The sequence below is a fragment of the Pan troglodytes genome, chromosome 9, assembly GCF_028858775.2.
Source record: "Pan troglodytes isolate AG18354 chromosome 9, NHGRI_mPanTro3-v2.0_pri, whole genome shotgun sequence".
NCBI lineage: Eukaryota > Metazoa > Chordata > Mammalia > Primates > Hominidae > Pan > Pan troglodytes.
The window spans coordinates 112,354,189-112,379,447 of record NC_072407.2 but is presented as its reverse complement, the minus strand read 5'-3'; the positions used below and the strand labels follow the sequence as shown (position 1 = coordinate 112,379,447).

Genomic DNA, 25,259 nt, shown 5'->3' with positions numbered 1-25,259 from the left:
AAGCAATCAGACAAGAGAAAGAAATAAAGGGCATTCAAATTGGAATGGAAGAAGTCAAATTATCCTTGTTTGCAGATGATATGATCTTATAGTTGGAAAAACCTAAAGATTCCACAAGAAAACTATTAGAACTGATAAATTCAGTAAAGCTGCAGGATACAAAAACAACATAGAAAAATCAGTAGCATTTCTATATGCCAACAGTGAGCAATCTGAAAAAGAAATTAAAAAGTAATCCCATTTATAACAGCTACAAATAAAATTAAATGCCTAGGAATTAACTTAACGAAAGAAGTGAAAAATCTCTGTAATGAGAACTATAAAACACTGATGAAAGAAATTGAAGAGGACAACAAAAAATGAAAAAATAGTTCATGTTCATGGATTGGAAGAATCAATATTGTTAAAATGTCCATACCACCCAAAGCAATCTACAGATTCAGTGCAATCCCTATCAAAATACCACTTACATTCTTCACAGAAATAGATAAAAACTATTTTAAAATTTGTATGGAACCACAAAAGACCCAGAATAGCCAAACCTATCCTAAGCAAAAAGAACAAAACTGGATGAATCACATTATCTGACTTCAAATTATACTACAGAACTATGGTAACCAAAACAGCATGACACTGGCATAAAGACAGACACATAGACCAATGGAACAATAGAAAACCCAAAAACAAATCCACACACTTACAGTGAGCTCATTTTTGATAAAGGTCTAAGAACATACACTGGGAAAAAGAATCTTCAATAAATGATGCTGGGAATACTGGATATCCATATGCAGAAGAATAAAACTAGATCCCTATCTCTCACCATATAAAAAATTAAATCAGGCTGAGTGCAGTGGCTCATGCCTGTAATCCCAGCACTTTGGGAGGCTGAGGTGAGCAGATTACCTGAGGTCAGGAGTTCGAGACCAACCTGTCCAACATAGTGAAACTGCATCTCTACTAAAAATATTTTATAAAATTAGCCGGTCACCTGTAATCTCAGCTACTCAGGAGGCTGAGGCAGGAGAATCGCTTGAACCCAGGAGGTAGAGATTGATATCACATCACTGCACTCCAGCCTGGGCGATGGAGTGAGACTCTGTCTCAACAAAAAAAAAAAAAAAGAAAAAAAGAAACAACTCAAAATTGATTAAAGACTTAAGTCCAAGACCCCAAACTATGAAACTACTAGAGGAAAACATTAGGGAAAATCTCCAGGACATTAGTCTGGGCAAAAATTTTTTGAACAATACCCCCACAAGCACAGGCAACAAAAGCAAAAATGGACAACTGGGATCACATCAAGGTTAAAAACTTCTTTACAGAAAAGGAAACAATCAACAAAGTAAAGAGACAACCCACAGAATGGGAGAGAATATTTGCAACATATTCATCTCACAAAGAATTAATAACAAGAATATATAAGGAGCTCGACAAACTCTGTAGGAAAAAAAATCTAATCATCCAATCAAAAAATGAGCAAAAGACTTGAATAGACACCTCTCTAAAGAAGACATACAAATGATAAACAGGCATATGAAAAGGTGCTCAACATCATTGATCATCAGATAAATGCAAATCAAAACTACAATCAGGTATCTATCATCTCGCCCCAGTTAAAATGGCTTATATCCAAAAAACAGGTAACAACAAAGGCTGGCAAGGATGTGGAGAAAAGGGAACCCTCATACACTGTTGATGGGAATGTAAATTAGTACAACCTATATGGAGAATAGTTTGGAAGTTCCTCCAAAAAACAAAAAATAGAGCTACCATATGATCCAGCAGTCGCATTGCTGGGTATACACTCACAAAAAAAGGAAACCAGTATATTAAAGAGATTTTTGAACTCCTATGTTTGTTGCAGCACTGTTCATAATAGCTAAGATTTGTTTTCTTCTTTTTTTTTCCTTTTTGAGACAGAGTCTCGCTCTGTCACCCAAGCTGGCGTGCATTGGCACAATCTCAGCTCACTGCAATCTCCACCTCCTGGGTTCAAGAGATTCTGCTGCCTCAGCCTCCCTCGTAGCTGGAATTACAGGTGTGCATCACCATGCCTGGATAATTTTTGTATTTTTAGTAAAGACGGGGCTTCACCATGTTGTTCAGGCTAGTCTCGAACTCCTGACCTCGAGTGATCTGCCCACCTCAGCGTCCCAAAGTGCTGGGATTACGGCGTGAGCCACTGTGCCCAGCCCATAATAGCTAAGATTTGGAAGCAACCTAAGTGTCCATCAACAGATGAATGGATTAAAAAAATGTACATATACACAATTGAATACCATTCAGCCATAAAAAATAATGAGATTTTGCCATTTGCAACCACATGGATGGAACAGGAGGTCATTATGTTAAGTGAAATAAGCCAACCCAGAAAGATAAACATCACATGTTCTCACTTATTTGTGGGATCTAAAAATCAAAACAATCAAACCCATGGAGATAGAAAGATGCTTACCAGAGGCTGAAAATGGTACTGGGGAGCAGAGGGGAGGTGGGGATGGTTAAAGGGTACAAAAAAAAGTTAGAAAGAATGAATATGGGCTAGGATTTGATCACAAAACAGGGTGACTATAGTCAATAATGACTCAATTCTACATTTTAAAATAACTAAAAGAGTGTCATTGGATTGTTTGTAACATAAAGAATAATTGTTTGAGGAAATGGATACCCCATTCACCATGTGATTATTTCACATTGCATGCCTGTATGAAAACATCTCATGTACCCTGCAAATATACACACCTACTATGTACCCACAAACATTAAAAATTAATTATTTTTTAAAAAGAACTAGTCTAGTCTTTCAAGAGTGAGAAAGAACTCACTACTGCAAGAATGGAGCTGCCTATAAAGATGGAGCTCCCATGACACAAATACCTCCCATGAGGTCCCACCTCTTAAAAGTTCCACCCCTTAGGCTGGGCATAGTGGCTCATGCCTATAATCCCAGCACTTTGGGAGGCCAAGGCAGACGGATCATCTGAGGTTGGAAGTTCGAGAGCAGCCTGGCCAACATGGTGAAACACCATCTCTACTAAAAATACACAAACTAGCCAGGTAGGGTGGCACACACCTGTAATTCCAGCTACCCAGGAGGCTGAGGCACAAGAATCGCTTGAAACTGGGAGGAGGAGGATGCAGTGAGCTGAGATCACACCACTGTACTCCAGCCTGGGCGACAGAGTGAGACTCTGTCAAAAAAAAAAAAAAAAAAGTTCCACCTCCCAACATCCTTACATTGCAATAATTTCAACATTAGTTTTGGCAGAGACAAACCACATGGAAACCATAGCAGTAGTATAGTGTAACAATTTAGGCCCTGGGTTTTAGAGTCATGCTTTGAATCCCTGCTTCATCACGTACTTGCTGCATGTCATGGGGAGAATTACCTAACCTCTCAAGCTTTAGTTTCCTCATCTGTAGACTGGGGTTATAATGGTATTACAGTATCCACCTCACATGGTTGATGTGAAGGCTAAATGAGGTAATGCACATAAAAAACTTAGCCTGAGACCTGCATTATGTGCTTTCTGAAGGCTATTATTGTTATTGTTTTTATCTCACAGATGAAAAACTGAGGTTCAGGGGAATGGTTAAGTACCTTGCCCAAGGACAAACAGTTTGCAAATAGTGACTCAAGAACTCAATCTAATTTTTTTTTCACTTTAAAATCTCATGCTCTTTCCATGTCTATATAATTTATAGGTTTAATGTACCTTGTTTTCTTCTAACTCATTTTAGTAGTTTTCTACTTTGACTTGCAACTCAGTCAACATGAGCTTTGTTACAGAAAAGTAAAGATGATAGCCTGATGTGTTTGGGTGAAGTAAAAGAATAAAAAACTCTCATGTATGCAATCAGATTTATTTTTTGCTGTCATCACATAATCTAACAGATTATCATAAATATTAATCATCTTGTGCATTCTAACACTGTATTCTTTGACATCTAGCGAATTGCTGGTTAGAAAAGGTTTTCCTCATATAAAAAAATTTCATTCTGATATAAATTAAATGAATATATATCATTATAAATTTTGTAAACATAATTACATATAAATAATTTATATAACATTAATATTTAATTTATATTACATTTTTTTCTTTTCTTTTCTTTTGTGAGAGTAGTGTTGCTCTGTCGCCCAGGCTGGAGTGCACTGGCATCATCTCAGCCTCTAAAGTAGCTGGGACTACAGGCGTGCACCCCTACCCCCGGCTAATTTTTGTATTTTTAGTAGAGACAGGGTTTCACCACGTTGGCCAGGCCAGTCTTGAACTCCTGACATCAAGGGATCCTACCTCAACCTCCTGAAGTGCTGGGATTACAGGTGTGAGCCACCACGCCTGGCCTGTATTTCTGGATTTGATCTGCCAGTATTTGACAGGGGATTTTTGTATCTGTGGTAAGAAGGGATTTAATTTACAACTTTTTCTCCTTTAATTTCTCTCTCAGGTTTGGTATCAGGCTTATACTAACCTCATAAAATGTTTTGGGAAGTGTTCACCCCTCTAGTTTCTCAAAGAGTTAGTATAATATTAGTACTAAGGATCTTTAAATGTTCAATAGACTTTACTAGCGAAATCACATGGTCCCAGAGTTTTCTTCATGGGAAAATTATTTGTAATAAAGTCAATGATGTGTGTATGTGTGTATTTTTCAGGGAACTGGTCAAACTTATCAAACCTTTTAAGTATTTGTAGGATTCTATAGTGATATCCTCTCTTTTATTCTTCATGTTGGTAATATGGCCCACAAATATAGAAACAGAATGTATAGAACTTAGTTTCTAATAGCATTTCCCAATTAAAAAAAAAAGGAGGGATCCTTGGAGAAATGGTTAATTCTACGACTAGAGCAGAAAATATACAAAATCAGCCTGGAGCATTTTGTAGCACCAGAATGTAAAGAACTGCTCAGAAACAGACATATGCAACAATTGGGGCATGTCAAAGGGACACAGGAAACAACTGGGACAGTTCCCAGTGGCCAAAGAAAACAATTTCAGCAGCAAAAATTAAAATGGATTATAACCCAAAGTATAAAATAAGTATCCAATACTGATATAAATAAATGACTGAATAAATAAACAGTGAGAAATAGACAACTCTTTCCTGCAGAAAAATTCCAAATCATTTTATATAGATACTCTGCCCTCAAAAAGTGAAGATTAAGTCCCCATTCTAAGTGAAAGTTGTGCATAAGAGTACAGAATGGAAAGGGGGAGAAAATATTACTTTACACTGGAAAGACCTGACAAACACTACGTCATCCAACTGATCAAAGTCAACATCAACACAATAAGTCATGTTGACGGTGTGTAGCATTGATATGATGTTATGAGACTGTCACATCACCCCTGTGGTCTTCCTCCCAAAACCCGTAACCCAAGACTAACCATGAGAAAAACATCAAAGAAACCCCAGTTGAGCAACATTCTACAAAATACTTGACCAGGACTCTTCGAAATTGCCAAGGTCATCAAAACCAAGAAATTTCTGAGAAACTGTCACAGCCAAAAGGAACCTGAAGAGACATGATGACTAAATGTAATGTGGTATCCAGGATGAAATCCTGGGACAGCAAAAAGACATTAGGCCCTAAGGAAATGTAACTAGGGAAATCTGAATAAGGTATGAACTTTGGTTAATAACAAAAAAGAAATTTAAGAAAAGTGAAGGAAGGAAGAAAGGGAGGTTGAAAGGGAGTGAGAAAGCTGAACCAGGAAATAGAACCCACTTTTGCAATGGTCAGTCGACTTTCAACACAGCATCCAAAGTAATTTAATGAAGAAATGACAGTGTCTTCTGCAAGTGGGGATGGAATAAAGGGATACCATTTTCAAAGGAAAAAATTAACCTTGATCCTTTCTTCAAATGATACATAATATTGACTCAAATGGATCACATATCTGAACAAAAAAGCTGAACAATAAACCCTTTATAACAAAGCACAGAAAAACATTTTCATGACTGTGAAGTAGACAAAGATTTTCTAGAAAGAACACAAAACACAAATCATAAAAGAAAAAAATTGCCTCAAAAAAAAGAAAAAAGAAAAGAAAAAAATCAGCTGGGGCTAGGTGCTGTGTGGCTCACGCTTGTAATTCCAGCACTGTGGGAGGCCGAGGCAGGTGGATCACCTGAGGTCAGGAGTTCGAGACCAGCCTGACCAACATGATGAAACCCGGTCTCTACTAAAAATACAAAAATTAGCCAAGTGTGGTGATGTGCACCTCGGGAGGTTCCCATCTACTCAGGAGGCTGAGGCAGGAGAATCACTTGAACCCAAGAGGTGGAGGTTGCAGTGAGCCAAGTTCATGCCACTGCACCCCAGCCTGGGTGACAAAAGTAAAACTCTGTCTCAAACAAACAAAAAAAAAATTGGCTGGGCTTAGTGGTTCATGCCTGTAATCCCAGAACTTTGGGAGGCCGAGGCAGGCAGATAGATCACTTGAGGTCAGGAGTTTGAGACCAGCCTGGCCAATATGACGAAATCCCAACTCTACTAAAAATACAAAAATTAGCTGGGCATGGTGGCACACACCTGTAATCCCAGGTACTCGAGAGGCTGAGGCAGGAGAATTGCTTGAACCCTGGAGGCGGAGGTTGCAGTGAGCCAAGATCATGTCACTGCACTCCAACCTGGGTGACAGAGCGAGAATCTGTCTCAAAAAAATAAAAGAAAAGAAAAAAATTGGTACCTGAATTGGGGGGGCAGTTCAAAGATGGCTGAATAGGAATAGCTCCAGTCTACAGCTCCCAGCATGAGCGACGCAGAAGGCGGGTGATTTCTGCACTTCCAACTGAGGTACCAGGTTCATCTCACTGGGGATTATTGGACAGTGGGTGCAGGACTGTGGGTGCAGTGCACCGAGCATGAGCCGAAGCAGGGCGAGGCATCGCCTCACCTGGGAAGTGCAAGGGGTGAGGGAATTCCCTTTCGTAGCCAAGGGAAGCGGTGACAAATGGCACCTGGAAAATTGGGTCACTCCCACCCTAATACTGCACTTTTCCAATGGTCTTAGCAAACAGCACACCAGGATATTATATCCCACACCTGGCTCGGAGGGTCCTATGCCCACAGAGCCTCGCTCATTGCTAGCACAGCAGTCTGAGATCAAACTGCAACACCACAGCGAGGCTGGGGGAGGGGAGCTCACCATTGCTGAGGCTTGAGTAGGTAAACAAAGCGGCCAGGAAGCTCGAACTGGGTGGAGCCCACCGCAGCTCAAGGAGGCCTGCCTGCCTCTGTAGACTCCACCTATGGGGGCAGGGCATAGCAGAACAAAAGGCAGTAGAAACCTCTGCAGACTTAAATGTCCCTGTCTGACAGCTTGGAAGAAAGTAGTGGTTCTCCCAGCACAGAGCCTGAGATCTGAGAACGGACAGACTGCCTCCTCAAGTGGGTCCCTGACCCCTGAGTAGCCTAACTGGGAGGCACCCCCCAGTAGGGGCAGACTGACACCTCACACAGCTGGGTACCCCTCTGAGACAAAACTTCCAGAGGAACAATCAGGCAGCAACATTTGCCGTTCACCAATATTCGCTGTTCTGCAGCCTCCGCGGCTGATACCCAGGCAAACAGGGTCTGGAGTGGACCTCCAGCAAACTCCAACAGACCTGCAGCTGAGGGTCCTCACTGTTAGAAGGAAAACTAACAAACAGAAAGGACATCCACACCAAAATCCCATCTGTACGTCACCATCATCAGAGACCAAAGGTAGATAAAACCACAAAGATGGGGAAAAAACAGAGCAGAAAAACTGAAAATTCTAAAAATCAGAGTGCCTATCCTCCTTCAAAGGAACGCGACTCCTCACAAGCAACGGAACAAAGGTGGATGGAGAATGACTTTGACAAGTTGAGAGAAGAAGGCTTCAGACGATCAAACTTCTCTGAGCGAAAGGAGGAAGTTTGAACCCAACACAAAGAAGTTAAAAACCTTGAAAAAAGATTAGACGAATGGCTAACTAGAATAACCAATGCATAGAAGTCCTTAAAGGACCTGATGGAGCTGAAAACCATGGCATGAGAACTATGTGATGAATGCACAAGCTTCAGTGGCCGATTCAATCAACTGGAAGAAGGGTATCAGTGATAGAAGATCAAATGAATGAAATAAAGTGAGAAGAGAAGTTTCGAGAAAAAAGAGTAATAAGAAATGAACAAAGCCTCCAAGAAATATGGGACTATGAGAAATGACCAAATCTACATCTGATTGGTGTACCTGAAAGTGACAGGGAGAATGGAATCAAGTTGGAAAATGCTCTGCAGGATATTATCCAGAACTTCCCCAACCTAGCAAGGCAGGCCAACATTCAAATTCAGGAAACACCACAAAGATACTCCTCGAGAAGAGCAACTCCAAGACACCTAATTGTCAGATTCACCAAAGTTGAAATGAAGGAAAAAATGTTAAGGGCAGCCAGAGAGAAAGGTTGGGTTACCCACAAAGGGAAGCCCATCAGACTAAAGTGGATCTCTTGGTAGAAACTCTACAAGCCAAAAGAGAGTGGGGGCCAATATTCAACATTCTTAAAGAAAAGAATTTTCAACCCAGAATTTCATATCCAGCCAAACTAAGCTTCATAAGTGAAGGAGAAATAAAATCCTTTACAGACAAGCAAATGTTGACAGATTTTGTCACCACCAGGCCTGCCCTAAAAGAGCTCCTGAAGGAAGCACTAAACATGGAAAGGAACAACTGGTACCAGCCACTGCAAAAACATGCCAAATTGTAAAGACCATCAAGGCTAGGAAGAAACTGCATCAACTAACGAGCAAAATAACCAGCTAACATCATAATGACAGGATCAAATTCACACATAACAATATTAACCTTAAATGTAAATGGGCTAAATGCTCCAATTAAAAGACACAGACTGGCAAATTGGATAAAGAGTCAAGACCCATCAGTGTGCTGTATTCAGGAAACCCATCTCACGTGCAGAGACACACATAAGCTCAAAATAAAGGGATAGAAGAAGATCTAACAAGCAAATGGAAAACAAAAAAAGGCAGGGGTTGCAATCCTAGTCTCTGATAAAACAGACTTTAAACCAACAAAAATCAAAAGAGACAAAGAAGGCCATTACATAATGGTAAAGGGATCAATTCAACAAGAAGAGCTACCTATCTTAAATATATATGCACCCAATACAGGAGCACCCAGATTCATGAAACAAGTCTTTAGAGACCTACAAAGAGACTTAGACTCCCACACAATAATAATCAGAGACTTTAACACCCTACTGTCAACATTAGACAGATCAACGACACAGAAAGTTAACAAGGATATCCAGGAATTGAACTCAGGTCTGCACCAAGCAGACCTAATAGACATCTACAGAACTCTCCACCCCTAATCAACAGAATATACATTCTTCTCAGCACCACACCACACTTATTCCAAAACTGACCACATAGTTGGAAGTAAAGCACTCCTCAGCAAATGTAAAAGAACAGAAATTATAACAAACTGTCTCTCAGACCACATTGCAATCAAACTAGAACTTAGGATTAAGAAACTCATTCAAAACTGCTCAACTACATGGAAACTGAACAACCCGCTCCTGAATGACTATTGGGTACATAATGAAATGAAGGCAGAAATAAAAGATGTTCTTTGAAACCAACCAGAACAAAGACACAACATACCAGAATCTCTGGGACACATTCAAAGCAGTGTGTAGAGGGAAATTTATAGCACTAAATGCCCACAAGAGAAAGCAGAAAAGATCTAAAATTGACACACTAACATCACAATTAAAAGAACTAGAGAAGCAAGAGCAAACAGTTTCAAAAGCTAGCAGAAGGCAAGAAATAACTAAGAGCAGAGCAGAACTGAAGGAAATAGAGACACAAAAAACCCTTCAAAAAATCAATGAATCCAGCAGTTGGTTTTTTGAAGAGATCAACAAAATTGAGAGACCACTAGCAAGACTAACAAAGAAAAGAGAGAAGAATCAAATAGACACCATAAAAAATGATAAGGGGGATATCACCACTGATCCCATAGAAATACAAACTACCATCAGAGAATGCTATAAACACCTCTACGCAAATAAACTAGAAAATCTAGAATAAATGGATAAATTCCTCGACACATACACTCTCCCAAGACTAAACCAGGAAGAAGTTAAATCTCTGAATAGACCAATAACAGGCTCTGAAACTGAGGCAATAATTAATAGCTTACCAACCAAAAAAAGTCCAGGACCAGATGGATTCACAGCCGAATTCTACCAGAGGTACAAGGAGGAGCTGGTACCATTCCTTCTGAAACTATTCCAATCAACAGAAAAAGAGGGAATCCTCCCTAACTCATTTTATGAGGCCAGCATCATCCTAATACCAAAGCCTGGCAGAGACACAACAAAAAAAGAGAATTTTAGACCAATATCCCTGATGAACATCGATGCAAAAATCCTCAATAAAATACTGGCAAACCAAATCCAGCAGCACATCAAAAAGCTTATCCACCATGATCAAGTGGGCTTCATCCCTGGGATGCAAGGCTGGTTCAACATACGCAAATCAATAAAGGTAATCCAGCATATAAACAGAACCAATGACAAAAACCACATGATTATCTCAATAGATGCAGAACAGGCCTTTGACAAAATTTATCAACCCTTCATGCTAAAAACTCTCAATAAATTAGGTATTGATGGGACGTATCTCAAAATAATAAGAGCTATCTATGACAAACCCACAGCCAATATCATACTGAATGGGCAAAAACTGGAAGCATTCCCTTTGAAAACTGGCACAAGACAGGGATGCCCTCTCTCACCACTCCTATTCAACATAGTGTTGCAAGTTCTGGCCAGGGCAATCAGGCAGGAGAAAGAAATAAAGGGTATTCAATTAGGAAAAGAGGAAGTCAAATTGTCCCTGTTTGCAGATGACATGATTGTATATCTAGAAAACCCCATTGTCTCAGCCCAAAATCTCCTTAAGCTGATAAGCAACTTTAGCAAAGTCTCAGGATACAAAATCAATGTACAAAAATCACAAGCATTCTTATACACCAATAACAGACAAACAGAGAGCCAAATCATGAGTGAACTTCCATTCACAATTGCTTCAAAGAAAATAAAATACCTAGGAATCCAGCTTACAAGGGATGTGAAGGACCTCTTCAAGGAGAACTACAAACCACTGCTCAATGAAATAAAAAAGGATACAAACAAATGGAAGAACATTCCATGCTCATGGGTAGGAAGAATCAATATCGTGAAAATGGCCATACTGCCAAAGGTAATTTATAGATTCAATGCCATCTCCATCAAGCTACCAATGACTTTCTTCACAGAATTGGAAAAAACTACTTTAAAGTTCATATGCAACCAAAAAAGAGCCCGCATTGCCAACTCAATCCTAAGCCAAAAGAACAAAGCTGGAGGCATCAGGCTACCTGACTTCGAACTATACTACAAAGCTACAGTAGCCAAAACAACAAGGTACTGGTACGAAAACAGAGATATAGACCAATGCAATAGAACAGAGCACTCAGAAATAATACCACACATCTACAGCTATCTGATCTTTGACAAACCTGACAAAAACAAGAAATGGGGAAAGGATTCCCTATTTAACAAATGGTGCTGGGAAAACTGGCTAGCCATATGTAGAAAGCTGAAACTGGATCCCTTCCTTACACCTTACACAAAAATTAATTCAAGATGGATTAAAGACTTACATGTTAGACCTAAAACTATAAAAACCCTAGAAGAAAACCTAGGCAATACCATTCAGGACATAGGCATGGGCAAGGACTTCATGTCTAAAACACCAAAAGCAATGGCAACAAAAGCCAAAATTGACAAATGGGATCTAATTAAACTAAAGAGCTTCTGCACAGCAAAAGAAACTACCATCAGAGTGAACAGGCAACCTACAAAATGGGAGAAAATTTTTGCAACCTACTCATCTGACAAAGGGCTAATATCCAGAATCTACAATGAACTCAAACAAATTTACAAGAAAAAACAAACAATCCCATCAACAAGTGGGCGAAGGATATGAACAAACACTTCTCAAAAGAAGACATTTATGCAGCCAACAGACACATGAAAAAATGCTCATCATCGTTGGCCATCAGAGAAATGCAAATCAAAACCACAATGAGATACCATCTCACACCAGTTAGAATGGCGATCATTAAAAAGTCAGGAAACAACAGGTGCTGGAGAGGATGTGGAGAAATAGGAACACTTTTACACTGTTGGTGGGACTGTAAACTGGTTCAACCATTGTGGAAGACAGTGTGGTGATTCCTCAGGGATCTAGAACTAGAAATACCATTTGACCCAGCCATCCCATTACTGGGTATATACCCAAAGGATTATAAATCATGCTGCTATAAAGACACATGCACATGTATGTTTATTGCAGCACTATTCACAATAGTAAAGACCGGAACCAACCCAAATGTCCAACAGTGATAGACTGGATTAAGAAAATGTGGCACATATACACCATGGAATACTATGCAGCCATAAAAAAGGGTGAGTTCATGTCCTTTGTAGGAACATGGAGGAAGCTGGAAACCATCATTCTCAGCAAACTATTGCAAGGACAAAAAAACCAAACATCGCATGTTCTCACTCATAGGTGGGAATTGAACAGTGAGAACACTTGGACACAGGAAGGGGGACATCACTCACCAGGGCCTGTTGTGGGGTTTGGGGAGGGGGGAGGGATAGCATTAGGAGATATACCTAATGTAAATGACCAGTTAATGGGTGCAGCACACCAACATGGCACATGTATCCTATGTGACAGAACTTAAAGTATAATAAAAAATAAATAAATAAATAAAAAGTAAAAGAAAAAAATTGATAAGTTGGACTTTTTTCTAATTAAAACTGCTGCTCTTTGAAAGACATTGATAAGAAAATAAAAAAAGACAAGCCATAGACTGGGAGAAAATATTCACCACACATATATCTAACAAAGGACTTGTATCCAGAATATAAAGAATTCTTACAATTTGATAACAAGAAAAACAACCCAACTTAAAATGGGCAAAAACCTTCTGAACAAATACCTCGCAAAAGAATTAATAGGATTTGCGAGTAAGCACTTGAAAAGATACTCACCATTATAACTAACTCATCAAGGAATTCAAACCACAAAAATATATACTACTATACATTCATTTGAATAGCTAAAATGTAAAAGACTGACAATATGAAGTGTTGGAAATGATGTGAGGCAACTGTTAAGAATGTGAAATGGTACACTTACTTGAGAAGGTATTCTAGCAGTCTCCTATAAAGTTAAATATACAGTTAATATATATTACGTGACCCAGAATGACACAGTCAAGAGAAATGAAATGCTATCCTTAAAAAGATTTGCACACGATTGTTGTCATGGCTTTACTAGTAATAGTCCAAACTAGAAACAACCCAACTGTCTCATCAACAGGTGAATATATAACCAAATTATGCACGTCTGTAAAACAGAATACAAGTCAGCAAGAGAAAGGAATAAGCTGCTAATAAAAACAACAGGAACAAATTTCAAAAACATTATGCTAAGCAAAAGAAACCAGACAGAAAAGATTGCATATAGGCCGAGCGTGATGGTTCATACCTATAATCTCAGCACTTTGGGAGGCCAAAGTCAGAGGATCCCTTTAGGCCTGGAGTTTGAGACCAGCCTGGGCAATGTGGCAAGACATCATCTCTACTAAAAATAAAAACTTAAAATTAATTAAAATAAAAAGATTACATACTGTATGATTCAATCACATTAATCCTAGAACTAGCAGAAAACCAAATCTGATCAGTGATTGCCTGTGGGTAAGGGTGCAAGAGTACAGACATGATGGAAATATTCTATATATTGACTGTGGCAGTGGCTACTAAAGGTGTATGCGTACATTTGTCAAAACTCATAAAAAGGTGCAATTAAAATATGAACATTTTACTGTACGTAAATTATGCCTCAATGAAGTTGATTTTCTTGATGTCACTTTGCCCTCCAGCTACTGTTTCATTTTTCTGTCCCTCTTTACAGAAAAATTCCTCAAGAGTTACAGATACTTGGCTGGGCGCAGTGACTCACACCTGTAATCTCAGCACTTTGGGAGGCTGAAGTGGGCAGATCACAGCTCAGGAGTTCAAGACCAGCCTGGGCAACATGGTGAAACCCCATTTCTACAAAAAAATACAAAGTGGCTCATGACTGTAGACCCAGCTACTCTGGAGGCTGAGGTGGGAGGATCCCTTGAGCCCAGGAAGTGGAGGTTGCAGTGAGTCAAGATCACACCACTGCACTCCAGCATGGGCGACAGAGCAAGAGCCTGTCTCGAAACAAAAAAACAAACAAGAGTTACAGATAATCTATCTTCTCTGTCGCTCCTCTCATTCTCTCTTTATACACAATTTGGTTATGTATTCACCTGTTGATGGGATAGTTGAGTTGTTTCCAGTTTGGATTATTATTTTTAAGAGACGACCAATGTATACACTATCTTCCATTTCTATCCCCCCATCCTTTCCTTAAACCATCAAATTTAAACTTTCACTTCATCACTTCACTGAAATTGCTCTAATCTATGTCATCAATGATTTCCACATAGCTAAATGTCATGGTCTATTTTCTGTCCTTGTCTTACTTGATCCCACCCGCATCATTTGTCATGTGGCAAATACTTCCTTCTGTTGTCTTGGAGGACAGCATTCTTGGTTCTGCCCCTATCTTGGGGTCTTTTCTCAGTCTCTTTTGCTGGTTTATCCTCATGTTCCCAATTCTAACTGTTGCAGTGCCTCAGGGATCAATCCTCAAACTTTTATTTTCCCCTGTTTCTGTTTGGAAATCTAATGTAGGTTCCTGGCTTTAAAATATATCTAAATATCATCTGTTGCTGAAGCATGTATTTATACCTCCAGCTCAGGCCTCTACCCCGAATTCCAAATCTGATTTTCCAACTACCTACTCAATATCTTTACTTGGATGTCTAACAGGACTCTCAGATTAACACATGCAAAATGGATATATTGATTTCTTTATTACTTCCCTTGAAAAAAAAAAAAACTCTCTCCTCTCATTGTCTTCTCCATCTCAACTAATCATAACTCTACCCTCTAGTTTTCTTAAGCCAAAAACCTTGCAGTCATGCTTACGGCCTCTCTTCATCTCTCATCTCACATCCAATCAATCCATAAGCAAATTCTGTCAGTTTAATCCTGAGGATCTATTAAAGTCAGATCGCTTCTTATCTTCCATCTTCTACCACTCTGGTCCAAGCCCCCATGCTTTCTTGCCTGGATTGTTCCAGTAGCCATAGGTTTTCTCTCTGTGCCTCTGCATTTGCTCTTCTTGTTGTCCATTCTCAATATAATAGCCAGAACAATCTTACTATAAATGTCACTCCTCTGCTGAAAGTACGCAAATGGCTTTGTATCTTATTCAGTGCAGAGGTAAAATCTTTACAGTGGCTTACAAGGCCCCACATGATCTGCTGCTTCCTGCCTATCTGATCTTATTTCCTATCCCTCAATTCCTTTCCAGCCACACACGCCTTTACCTCAGGGCTTTTTCATTTACTCTTCCTTTTGCCTACAGTGTTTTTCCCCCAGACAGCCACATGCCCCATTCTCTCATTTTCTTTGGGTGTCTTTCAAATGTCACTTTATTAGTGAAGCTTTTGCAAACCATATAATTTTTTTGCCCACCCCCTACTCTCCATCTCCTTTTCCCTGCTTTACTATTCTCTATACTATAGAGTCTTGCACCAATCGACCATCTCGCATTCTATGTGTTTACTTATTTGTTGTCTGTCCTCATTTCAACACTTCCCCCTACCTTCCAGAATATACTCTTCAGGAGGGCAGCAACTTTAATACACTCCTGATGCCTAAACCAGTGTTTTGCTCATAGGAGGCATTCAATAAATATTCACTGAAAAAAATAATGAACTGAAGAAACTCATCCTCGAATGTGAGAAACAAACTCACCCATTCAAATCAAAGAATGGACTCAAAGACCTGGAGAACAGGGAAAGTGAGACTTCTAAGGACAGTCTAGCAAGATTGAGTGTTTGATAGGCAGGCACACCCAGCATGGTTTCAACAAGCAATTTATGCCCTCATGCACAGGTCCCTCCCCCAGTTCCTCATAGGCTGAGGACTATGGGGTCATAATCTTCCCAGACGTCACCGAATGGTGGTTGGGTAGGGGCTTTGGGTGTCTTCTTCAGGGTTGTCCTGCTGCATTTTGTTGTAGGCCACAATACATTGCAATCCTACTTAACTTATGGACTCTTCAAGAATTTGACTTATGACCTAAATAGCTGGGCAGGCTGATAAGAACAGACAAAGTGAGCTATTTTGCAGGCTGGTAAACTTTCATCTTAAACTTCTTTGGTTCAGGTGAGGGCAACTAAGGTGGTGGGAGGGGACGGGGGCCGACAAGCAGGCGTTGGCTATCCAAGCAGGGGCCTGGTATATCCTGTTTCTTCTGTAGTTTGCTGACTGAAGCCGATTCAAGGCACTTTGTCTTGGAAATGGACCACTGTATACATTATTTCTTTCATCAAACCTCAGCGCAGAAGTAAAGTGAAACAGCCAAAAATGCAATTCCAACTGTTAGAAAGTTATAGATAGGCCGGGCGCAGTGGCTCACATCTGTAATCCCAGCACTTTGGGAGGCTGAGGCGGGTGGATCACCTGAGGTCAGGAATTCAAGACCAGCCTGACCAACATGGTGAAACCCTGTCTCTACTAAAAATACAAAAATTAGCCAGGCACAGTGATACATGCCTGTAGTCCCACTTACTCAGGAGTCTGAGATAGGAGAATCTCTTGAACCTGGGAGGAAGAGGTTGCAGTGAGCTGAGATCACACCACTGCATTCCAGCCTGGGTGACAGAGTGAGACTCTGTCTCAAAAAAAAAACAAAAGAAATTTGCAGATAATCTCTTGGACCAGATTTCCCTGAGAGAAGGAGGTTAAAGGGCCTGGAAAACTATATAAGAAATGTGTTCACTTAGAACCACCCAGCACTTTGGAGGCCAAGGCAGGCTGATCACGAGTTCAAGAGATCGAGACCATCTTGGTTAACATGGTGAAACCCCGACTCTACTAAAAAATACAAAAAAAAACCAAAAAACTACAGGGCGTGGTGGTGTGCACCTGTAGTCCCAGCTACTCAGGAGGCTGAGGCAGGAGAATCGCTTGAACCCAGGAGGTAGAGGTTGCAGTGAGCCGAGATCGCATCGTTGCACTCCAACCCGGGCAACAAAGCGAGACTGTCTCAAAAAAAAAAAAAAAAAAAAAAAAAAACCCAAGACTCAAGTCAGTCCATGTGATCCTAATAGAGGTAAAAATTATTAATGGAAGGTTCTTCAGAAAGGCAACCTTTGCACACTGAAAACAGCAATTTAGGACCTGTAACATGAATGAAAGTCTGTAGCTTCCAAAAGTCTTTAGTCCAAATAATTAATTACTATTAAAGGACACTAGAACTTTCCTACAAAAAGCAAAATGTGTCCAGGGCCAGGCGTGGTGGCTCACACCTGTTATGCCAGCACTTTGGCCCAAGTGGGCAGATTGCTTGAGGCCAAGAGTTTAAGACCAGCCTGGGCAACATTGCTAAGCCCTATCTCTAGAAAAAAAATATGAAAATTATCCAGGCATGGTGGCAGTAGTTGCAGCTACTGGGAGGCTGAAGTGGGAGGATCGCTTGAGCCTGGGAGGCAGAGGTCACAGTAAGCCGAGATCACACCATTGCACACCAGCCTGGCCAACAGAGTGAGAACTTGTCTCAAAAAAAGAAAAGAAAATGTATCCAGGAGGTAGGACCAAAAAACATTTAAACTCTTTGTGTCCAGGAATAGAGCAGAGACCTTGAAAAGGCAGAATTAAGTATAATTGCTGTGGTCTGAATGTTTGTGTCCCCCGCTAATTCGTATGTTGAAATTCTAACCCCCAAGGTGAGGATGGTATTTACAAAGCAGGCCTTTGGAGGCCTAGGGCATGAGGGCAGAGTCCTATGAATCAACTAAGTGCCCTTTTAAAAGGGCCTCTGCCCCTTCCACCAAGTGAGGACACAGCAAGAAGCCGTGCTCTATGAGAAAGCTGGCCCTCACCAGACACCAGATCTGCTGGCACCTTGATCTTGGACTTCTCAAACTTCAAAACTGTGAGAAATAAGTTTCTGTTGTGTATTAGCTACCCAGTTTACGGTATTTTGTTGCAACAGCATGAACAAACTAGGACAATAATTTTAATGTGTAAAATTAAATTTAAATGTTAAATTAAGTTTAGCCTAAAGCTACTTCCTTACATATTTTAAGTTCAGCCTAAAGGTTTCTCCATACATAGTGAACTGTAACCTAACTGAATGTGCAAACAGACTATGACGTACTCTTGTGACAAGCAGCTGAGGCTCAGCCAATCACAGCAGCTGAGTTTCAGCCAATCACAGGTGGCCAACTGTTTGTATAAGGCAAACACCCAGCTGTCACCAATCCAGCTGTTTCTGTACCTCACTTCTGTCTTTAGTCCGTCACTTTCCTTTCTCCATAAATGTTATTCAACCACGTAGTAGCCCCGGGTTTGCTCTGAACCTATTCTGGTTCTGGGGGCAGCCCAACTATTGTATCATTCTCTGCTCAAACACTGTTAAATTTAATTTGTCTAAAGTGTTTCTTTTAACAAAGAGAAGGTGTATTAGATTTCCACCTAATTTGAAAATTGCAAAGCCATAATGGAGAAGCGCAGGCACTACTGGTCATTTTTGTCCAGTAGATGGAGCCCGAGTAGAAAGGAAACAGTCTGGCAAGTATCAAAATTTCTCAGAGGAAGATTTGAACGGGGAATTCACTGTGGATTCCACACCCTAAGAGTCCATTAGGCAGCCTGCCAGAGTTCTCCCCAGCCAGTCTGAGTGAGAACTCCCAGCGGAAGGACCCTGAAATGAACTAATAAAGTAACCAGCAGGACAAAGCAATGTGCCATGGAAAGAACAACAGATTTGATTTTAATCCGAATGCCAAGAGTTTGTTTTTGCAAACATACAAAACTTTAGGAATTAAGGTGGGTTGGAGGTGGATTTGTGATACTCATTGGATTAGAAATAAAAGGTTAACAAGTATATTAAAATTAAAGCCATAAGGCTGTGATTTTATGGTGTGTATGTATTTGAGGGAAAGAGGAAAAAATACATTTAAAAGGCTTGTAATTCCCTAAATACCCATGACTTATTAATTATACATGGAGTAATTAATAATACATGGAGTAATTATTACAATAATACATGGAGTAATTAAAATTTCTGCAACATTTGATTATCAAGATGTGATATAATTTATTGAATTGGATTATAGTTTGTGGATGTGCTTAGCGCTCTACTACTTTTTAAAATGCTCTCCCACACATCATCATCAGAGCACATCTCAGAGATGGAAATTTGTGATTTTGCCCAAGGTTAGTGGGGCAACTGATAAAAAAAGGATCCTGTCTTACATACTCCCACCCTTTGTTGTAAGCTCCTGTTGGATGCCAAGAATCACCTGCTGCCTTAGTTCTTTGAACAGGTTTTATGTGTTTGATGGAAAAAGGGCACTTTTCAAGAGAGAGAATAGCTGAGCTTTGAAGAATGGAATGACCAGGGTCTGAGTAGAGAGAGTGGCAGGAAGGGGAGCTGGGGCTAGGCAAGCTTGGGTTCACAGAGCTGCCCCTCTCTTATCTACCTGGTGGAGGGGGAGTAGAGATCATGATACTCCAACCCCTCTCTTCATGAACCTGGAGTAGGGAGAGTAGAAGAGAGAGGGAACAGGGGAATCTCATAAGATTGCTTGGTAGCATAACGACCTCGGCGAATTTAAAGTGGAACTGAGGTCCTTAGTCTTAGTCCATTTGTGCTGCTATAACAAAGTATCTTACACTGGGTAATTTATAAACAACAGAAATGTATTGTTCACAGTTCTGGAGGCTGGGAAGTCCAAGATAAAGTGCCAGCAGGTTCAATGTCTGGTAAGGGCTCATTGCACAGAGATGGTACCTCTTGCTGCATTCTCACATGGTAGAAGGGAGCAAACAGCCTCCTTTTAATCTCCTTTACATTATCCCATTTATGAAGGCAGAGTCTTCATGACTTAATCACTTCCCCCAAAGTCTCCACCTCCATGCTATGACATTGAGGATTAAGTTTCAGCCTATGATTTTGGAAAGCATACCAACATTCAGACCATAGAACCAGCCAATGAGATTGTGGGCTATTCTTCCACCATACTCAATGGGCAAAGACATGGAGTAGGGCAGAGAGCTGGATTTAACCAGGGTTGGAGTTTGGCCAAGTGAGTTTAAAGTACAATTAAAAGGACAAGGGAGTTTGGGATCTATTCAAGAGGGTGACTATGATGGACCATCCATTTTCAGTTGGATAAGGAAGTTGAGGACAGCAAGTCACAGTCACAGTCTGAGCCAATTCTCAGTGGCCAGGGCTATAGAAGGACACAGGCCATAAGAAGATAAGGAGGAACCTTGCACTGCTGGCCTCTGACAGTGAGTAGAACCCAATCTCTCTCTAAGCCAGTGACCCAATTTCCTCTGTCTTAAACAGCTCATAGTACAGCTGGCTCTTTCTCATTCTTCAGGCTGCTGTGAAATCTTCCGTGACTTCCCCAGCATAGGACACAGATCCTCCCTGCTGTTCTTAATAACACACTTTTTTTTTATTTCTTTCAGGGCTTCTCACCATCTGGTTATTTTATTGATTTGTTTACATGTTTATTGTCTGTTTTTCCCACCAGGATGCAAGCTTCACAAGGCCAGGAATCTTACCTGTCCAATTCACCACAGCAGCCTCAACCTGGCAGACAGTTCAGCATACAGTAAATATTCAAGAAATATTCATTTAACAAATTAGTTGATATTCTGGGTTGCTTGAAATGCTAAGCACTATACTATGATTTTTATACACATTTTCTCATTTACCTCTCATCAGTCAAATATTTACTAGGGAAAAGCTGAAGCTTAATGAAGTTATATAATTTGCCGAAGGTCACAGAGCAAAGCCAAAATTTGAAACCCAGTCTTTCTGATTCTGAAATCCCTCTTCTCACCTTTGCAACTTTCATAAACAAATATTTTGTAAACCAAGCAACCATGCCTTATGCTAAGGTTTATACAAGAAAGCCAAAGAAAAAAGGAGGAAGGAGGAGATGCAAGAAAAGTGGCTGTGGCCCTAATTTTTGTTACGGCTATGGCATCTGTTCGTGTGCAGACATTCTATAGAGTTCCAAATTAAATCTGCTTTCTGATTCTGGGTTCAAAGTTGGGTTTGGTTGGTTTGTTTGTTTGTTTTTGAGATGGAGTCTCGCTCTGTTGCCCAGGCTAGAGTGCAGTGGCGCGATCTCAGCTCACTGCAACCTCTCCCTCCTGGGTTCAAGCAATTCTGTTTTGTAATCCCAGCACTTTGGGAGGCCGAGGTGGGTGGATCATTTGAGGTGAGGAGTTCGAGACCAGCCTGGCCCACATGGTGAAACCCACCTCCACTAAAAATACAAAAATTAGCCAGGCGTGGTAACCTGCGCCTGTAGTCCCAGCTACTCAGGAGGCTGAAGCAGGAGAATCGCTTGAACCCAGCAGGTGGAGGTTGCAGTGAGCCAAGGTTGCACCACTGTACTCCAGCCTGGATGACAGAGTGACACTCTGTCTCAAAACAAAAAAAAAAAGAAAAGAAAAAAAATTAAAGAAGGAAAAGATGCAAGATCTTTGTTTAAGAGCCACTACGTTTCCTCCTTATATCTTCTTCTTCTTTTCTTCTTGCTTTGTCAACTTCCTTTCAACACACTGCCTCCTTTCTCCTGAAGTATTTGTTTGGCATCTCCCAAAGTATAAGAGAGTCAAACTTAAAAAGGATACTAGCGGGTATGAAAGCAACAAAACAGAATATACAAAAATCTGGATCACCCCTAAAGATCTAGGATATCAGAGAAATGTGTATACATGTGATCAGGAGATAGTGAGTTCAGGAGTAAAGGAGAACAAAACCAAATGATAATGACTCACATGTAAAAGAAAGGGAAGGTTGTGAAATTGTTTGCTACATTAGTACATGGGACAAAAATGTGATTGAAATTGTGTCATTCTTCTAATAACATGAATGTCACAAGTAAGACTAAAACTAGGAAGAGAATGTGAATAAAAGGCCCAGCTTGAAATCTCAAGCTTTCAGAAATAATGTTTTTCTATTTGCATCTCTTAGCACTGCTACAGAAAATGACTCATACATAGAAGGTCCAGAAAGGGACTAAATTACAGTGCTTTAAAACAAAACAATTACCCTGTCGTACTCTCAGTTGTCTTTAAATGAGCAAAAAGAAAGCTGAGATAGAAACCTCCTTATTCACAGCCTACACAGAAGCTCGTATGAAGGCAAATGGCTATTTTTGCCTCGGGGTGTGCCAGAATCAGGGTGAAAACTTGAACCATTTGCATTCTTTCAGGTTCAGTTTGAGGAGTAGCCAGACCTGTCATCCCTGGGAGGTCGGATCAGGGACCTAGCATGCTTTGTCCTCTTACCACCCACTGCATGAATTGCAGTGACAGGCTTGTAGGCCACAAAGTGTGTCACTCCTTGTAAGACTGGGAAGGGCTGGAAAGAGTGTAAGGGTATCATTCCTTACCACACAGTCTCCCCACTCTTATTTGTCTATAGGAGTAAAGCTAAGTGCCTATGATACTCCTGCTTGGTGCCTGGAGCTGAGGTGTTCTCCTAAGGTAAAGGGTGATCCTGGAGAAGGGGTTTCCATTCTCCATGCACAGATGGACCTGTCCATCACTCACACCCTCCAGAATCCACAGTGAGCAAAGGCATTTTCTCCAAAATTATATCTATTTTATTTTACTTTCTTTTTTTTTTTGCATTTTTGCATGTTACAGGAAAATAAATGTGTTTTAATTTTTTTATCTTAAGACCTAATCACTTTTATTTCATATCCAGGGAGAAAAGACAAAATATTTTAAAATTGGCAACCGGGCATGGTGGCTCATGTCTGTACTCCCAGCACTTTGGGAGGCCGAGATGGGCGGATCACTTGAGGTCAGGAATTCAAGACCAGCCTGGCCAACATGGCAAAACCCCATCTCTACTGAAAATACAAAAAAGAAAAAAAAATTAGCCACCTTGGATGTGGGCATCTGTAATCTCCGCTACTCAGGAGGCTAAGGCAGGAGAATCACTTGAACCCGGGAAGTGGATGTTGCAGTGAGCTGAGATTGTGCCACCGTACCCCAGCCTGGGTGACAGAGCAAGATTCCATCTCAAAAAAATAAAATAAAATAATAAAATTAAAAATTGGCATTTGGGATAACAAGGAAGCTCCATTCTGAAATAGATTCCAATTAGATCAAAGATTGAAATGCTAAAAGGAAATTGCAAGGCACTAGAGGAAAACATGGAAAGAACCCCCATTAAATATTGTAGACTGACTATATGCTTTCATCTTCTCTCCCTGTCGTAGGCTAAATAATGGCTCCCAAAGATATGTCTACATCCTAATCTCCAGAATCTGTGAATGTTACTTTATGTGGCAAGTACGTGGCAGATGTAATTAAGTCAAGGATCTTTGGATGGTTATCCTGAATTATCTGGGTGGGCCCTAAATACAATCACAAGTGTCCTTATAGGAGAGAGGCTGAAGGAGATTTGGTACCAACAGAAGAGGAGGAGGAAATTGTGATCATGCAGAAACTGGAGTGATGGAGTCACAAGCCAAGGAATGCCAGCAGCCACCAGAAGCCGAAAGAGGCCCTGCCAACACCTTGATTTAGGCCTAAAGAAACTGAGTTTAGATTTCTGGACCCCAGAACTGTGAAAGAATAAATTTCTGTTGTGTTAAGCCCCTAATTTTGTGGTAATGTGTCACAGCAGCCCTTGGAACCTAATACACTCCCCAAGCCATCACAATGACGGTTAAGGGAAGTAAAACGATAACATTCATAAAGATAAAGAGAATAACAGAAAAGGATTTCAATAAGTGTTTGGAAGATGGAAAAGGAAAGAATGAGAAGCAACTTACTTATCAGAGTAGAGAAAATTACCTGAGAGCCTGGAGAAAGGGAAGTGAATAAGACAGAGTCAGTTCTCCCCAGAGAAGCCAGACACAGGGTCATTGAGCACCAAGCAGGGGCAGGAGTGGGGTGCAGGGCTGGCACTGGGGATAGAGTGGAAGCATTGGATCCCTGGGCCCTGACTCCTCTGACACTGGTCTTCCTGAACTAGCTGCATCCCTTCTTGTCATGCCCTCCACTCCAGTCCCTGCCCTTGACCCCACCACCACCACCTCAGCTGACACACATCAGTTCAGCTCACACTCCTTCTGTTAGAAAGAACCAGTCACAAGGTTCTTCCTGAATGCAACGGGGCTGGGAAATGCTGAGCAGTGCCAGGCACAGGCTTCCTCTAAACCACTCTGCACCAAGGAAGAAGGACATTTTTTTGATGGTCTAATACCCGTCTCTGCCACACTCTCTAAGGCAATTAATTTTAAAATTTTAGAATACTGGAAATAAAGAAAAGATACTAAAAACTTCCAGAATGAAAAACCAGGTCACATATTGCCTTATGGATCAGCAATCTGACTGGCATCAGCCTTTTCAATAGCAATACAAAATGCCAGAAGACAACAGGGCAATGCCCTCAAAATTCTGAGAGAAAATATCTTGCAAATAAAACATCTATTATACCTAGCAAGCAGCCATCCCAAAGGCAGAAGGCTGTGAAAGAACAAAAGGGAGCTATCTAGGGAGAAAAACATAACTGTTAATTATTATTATAATAATAATATATTTTTAGAGACAAGGTCTCTGTCAACCCATGCTGAGGTGCGGTGGCACAATCATAGCCCACTGCTATGGGCTGGAACTCACGGGCTCAAGTGATCCCCCCACCTCGCCTCCCAGGTAACTAGGACTAGAGGCACATACCACCACACCCGACTTATTTTTGCTTTTATTTTTTGTAGAGGGGTCTCCTTATGTTGCCCACGCTGCTCTAGAACTCCTGGCTTCATGCAGTCCTCTTGCCTTGGCCTCCCAATGTGCTGGGATTACAGGCATAAGCCACCATGCCCAACCTTTAATAATTATTTAATGTGTTTGGGAATTTGGAGGAAAAGGATTACCAAAAGTTTGCCAAATCTCCAGTATCCTTTGAATAGAAAAAAATAGTAATTGTATGTAGAAAACTAAGCAATTTGGCCAGTGATGAAGGGGATTAGCAATTATTAAT

At 40.6% G+C, this 25,259-nt stretch overlaps 2 long non-coding RNA genes across 5 annotated transcripts in view; one reads left to right on the top strand and one right to left on the bottom strand.

The window, feature by feature from the left end:
• The window catches only part of LOC112204768 (uncharacterized), a 53,009-nt gene that overhangs the window by 12,204 nt on the left and 15,546 nt on the right, over positions 1–25,259 (bottom strand). Inside the window, exon 2 of one of the 2 annotated variants that reach the window (XR_010147673.1) lies at positions 13,608–13,703. The exons of the other annotated variant lie outside the window; for it this stretch is intronic. This is a non-coding gene — a long non-coding RNA (uncharacterized LOC112204768). The remainder of the gene's footprint in view (positions 1–13,607; positions 13,704–25,259) is intronic. 2 annotated transcript variants of the gene reach the window in all.
• Positions 17,991–23,867, top strand: LOC107967211 (uncharacterized). 3 transcript variants are annotated; one of them, XR_008538147.1, is made up of 4 exons: positions 17,991–18,161; positions 20,776–20,856; positions 23,491–23,563; positions 23,657–23,867. It is a non-coding gene; the product is annotated as an uncharacterized LOC107967211 (long non-coding RNA). The 3 variants fall into 3 exon arrangements; XR_001707543.4 differs by having other exon boundaries at positions 17,992–18,161; positions 23,491–23,867; XR_001707542.3 differs by lacking the exon at positions 17,991–18,161 and adding an exon at positions 20,326–20,527 and having other exon boundaries at positions 23,491–23,867.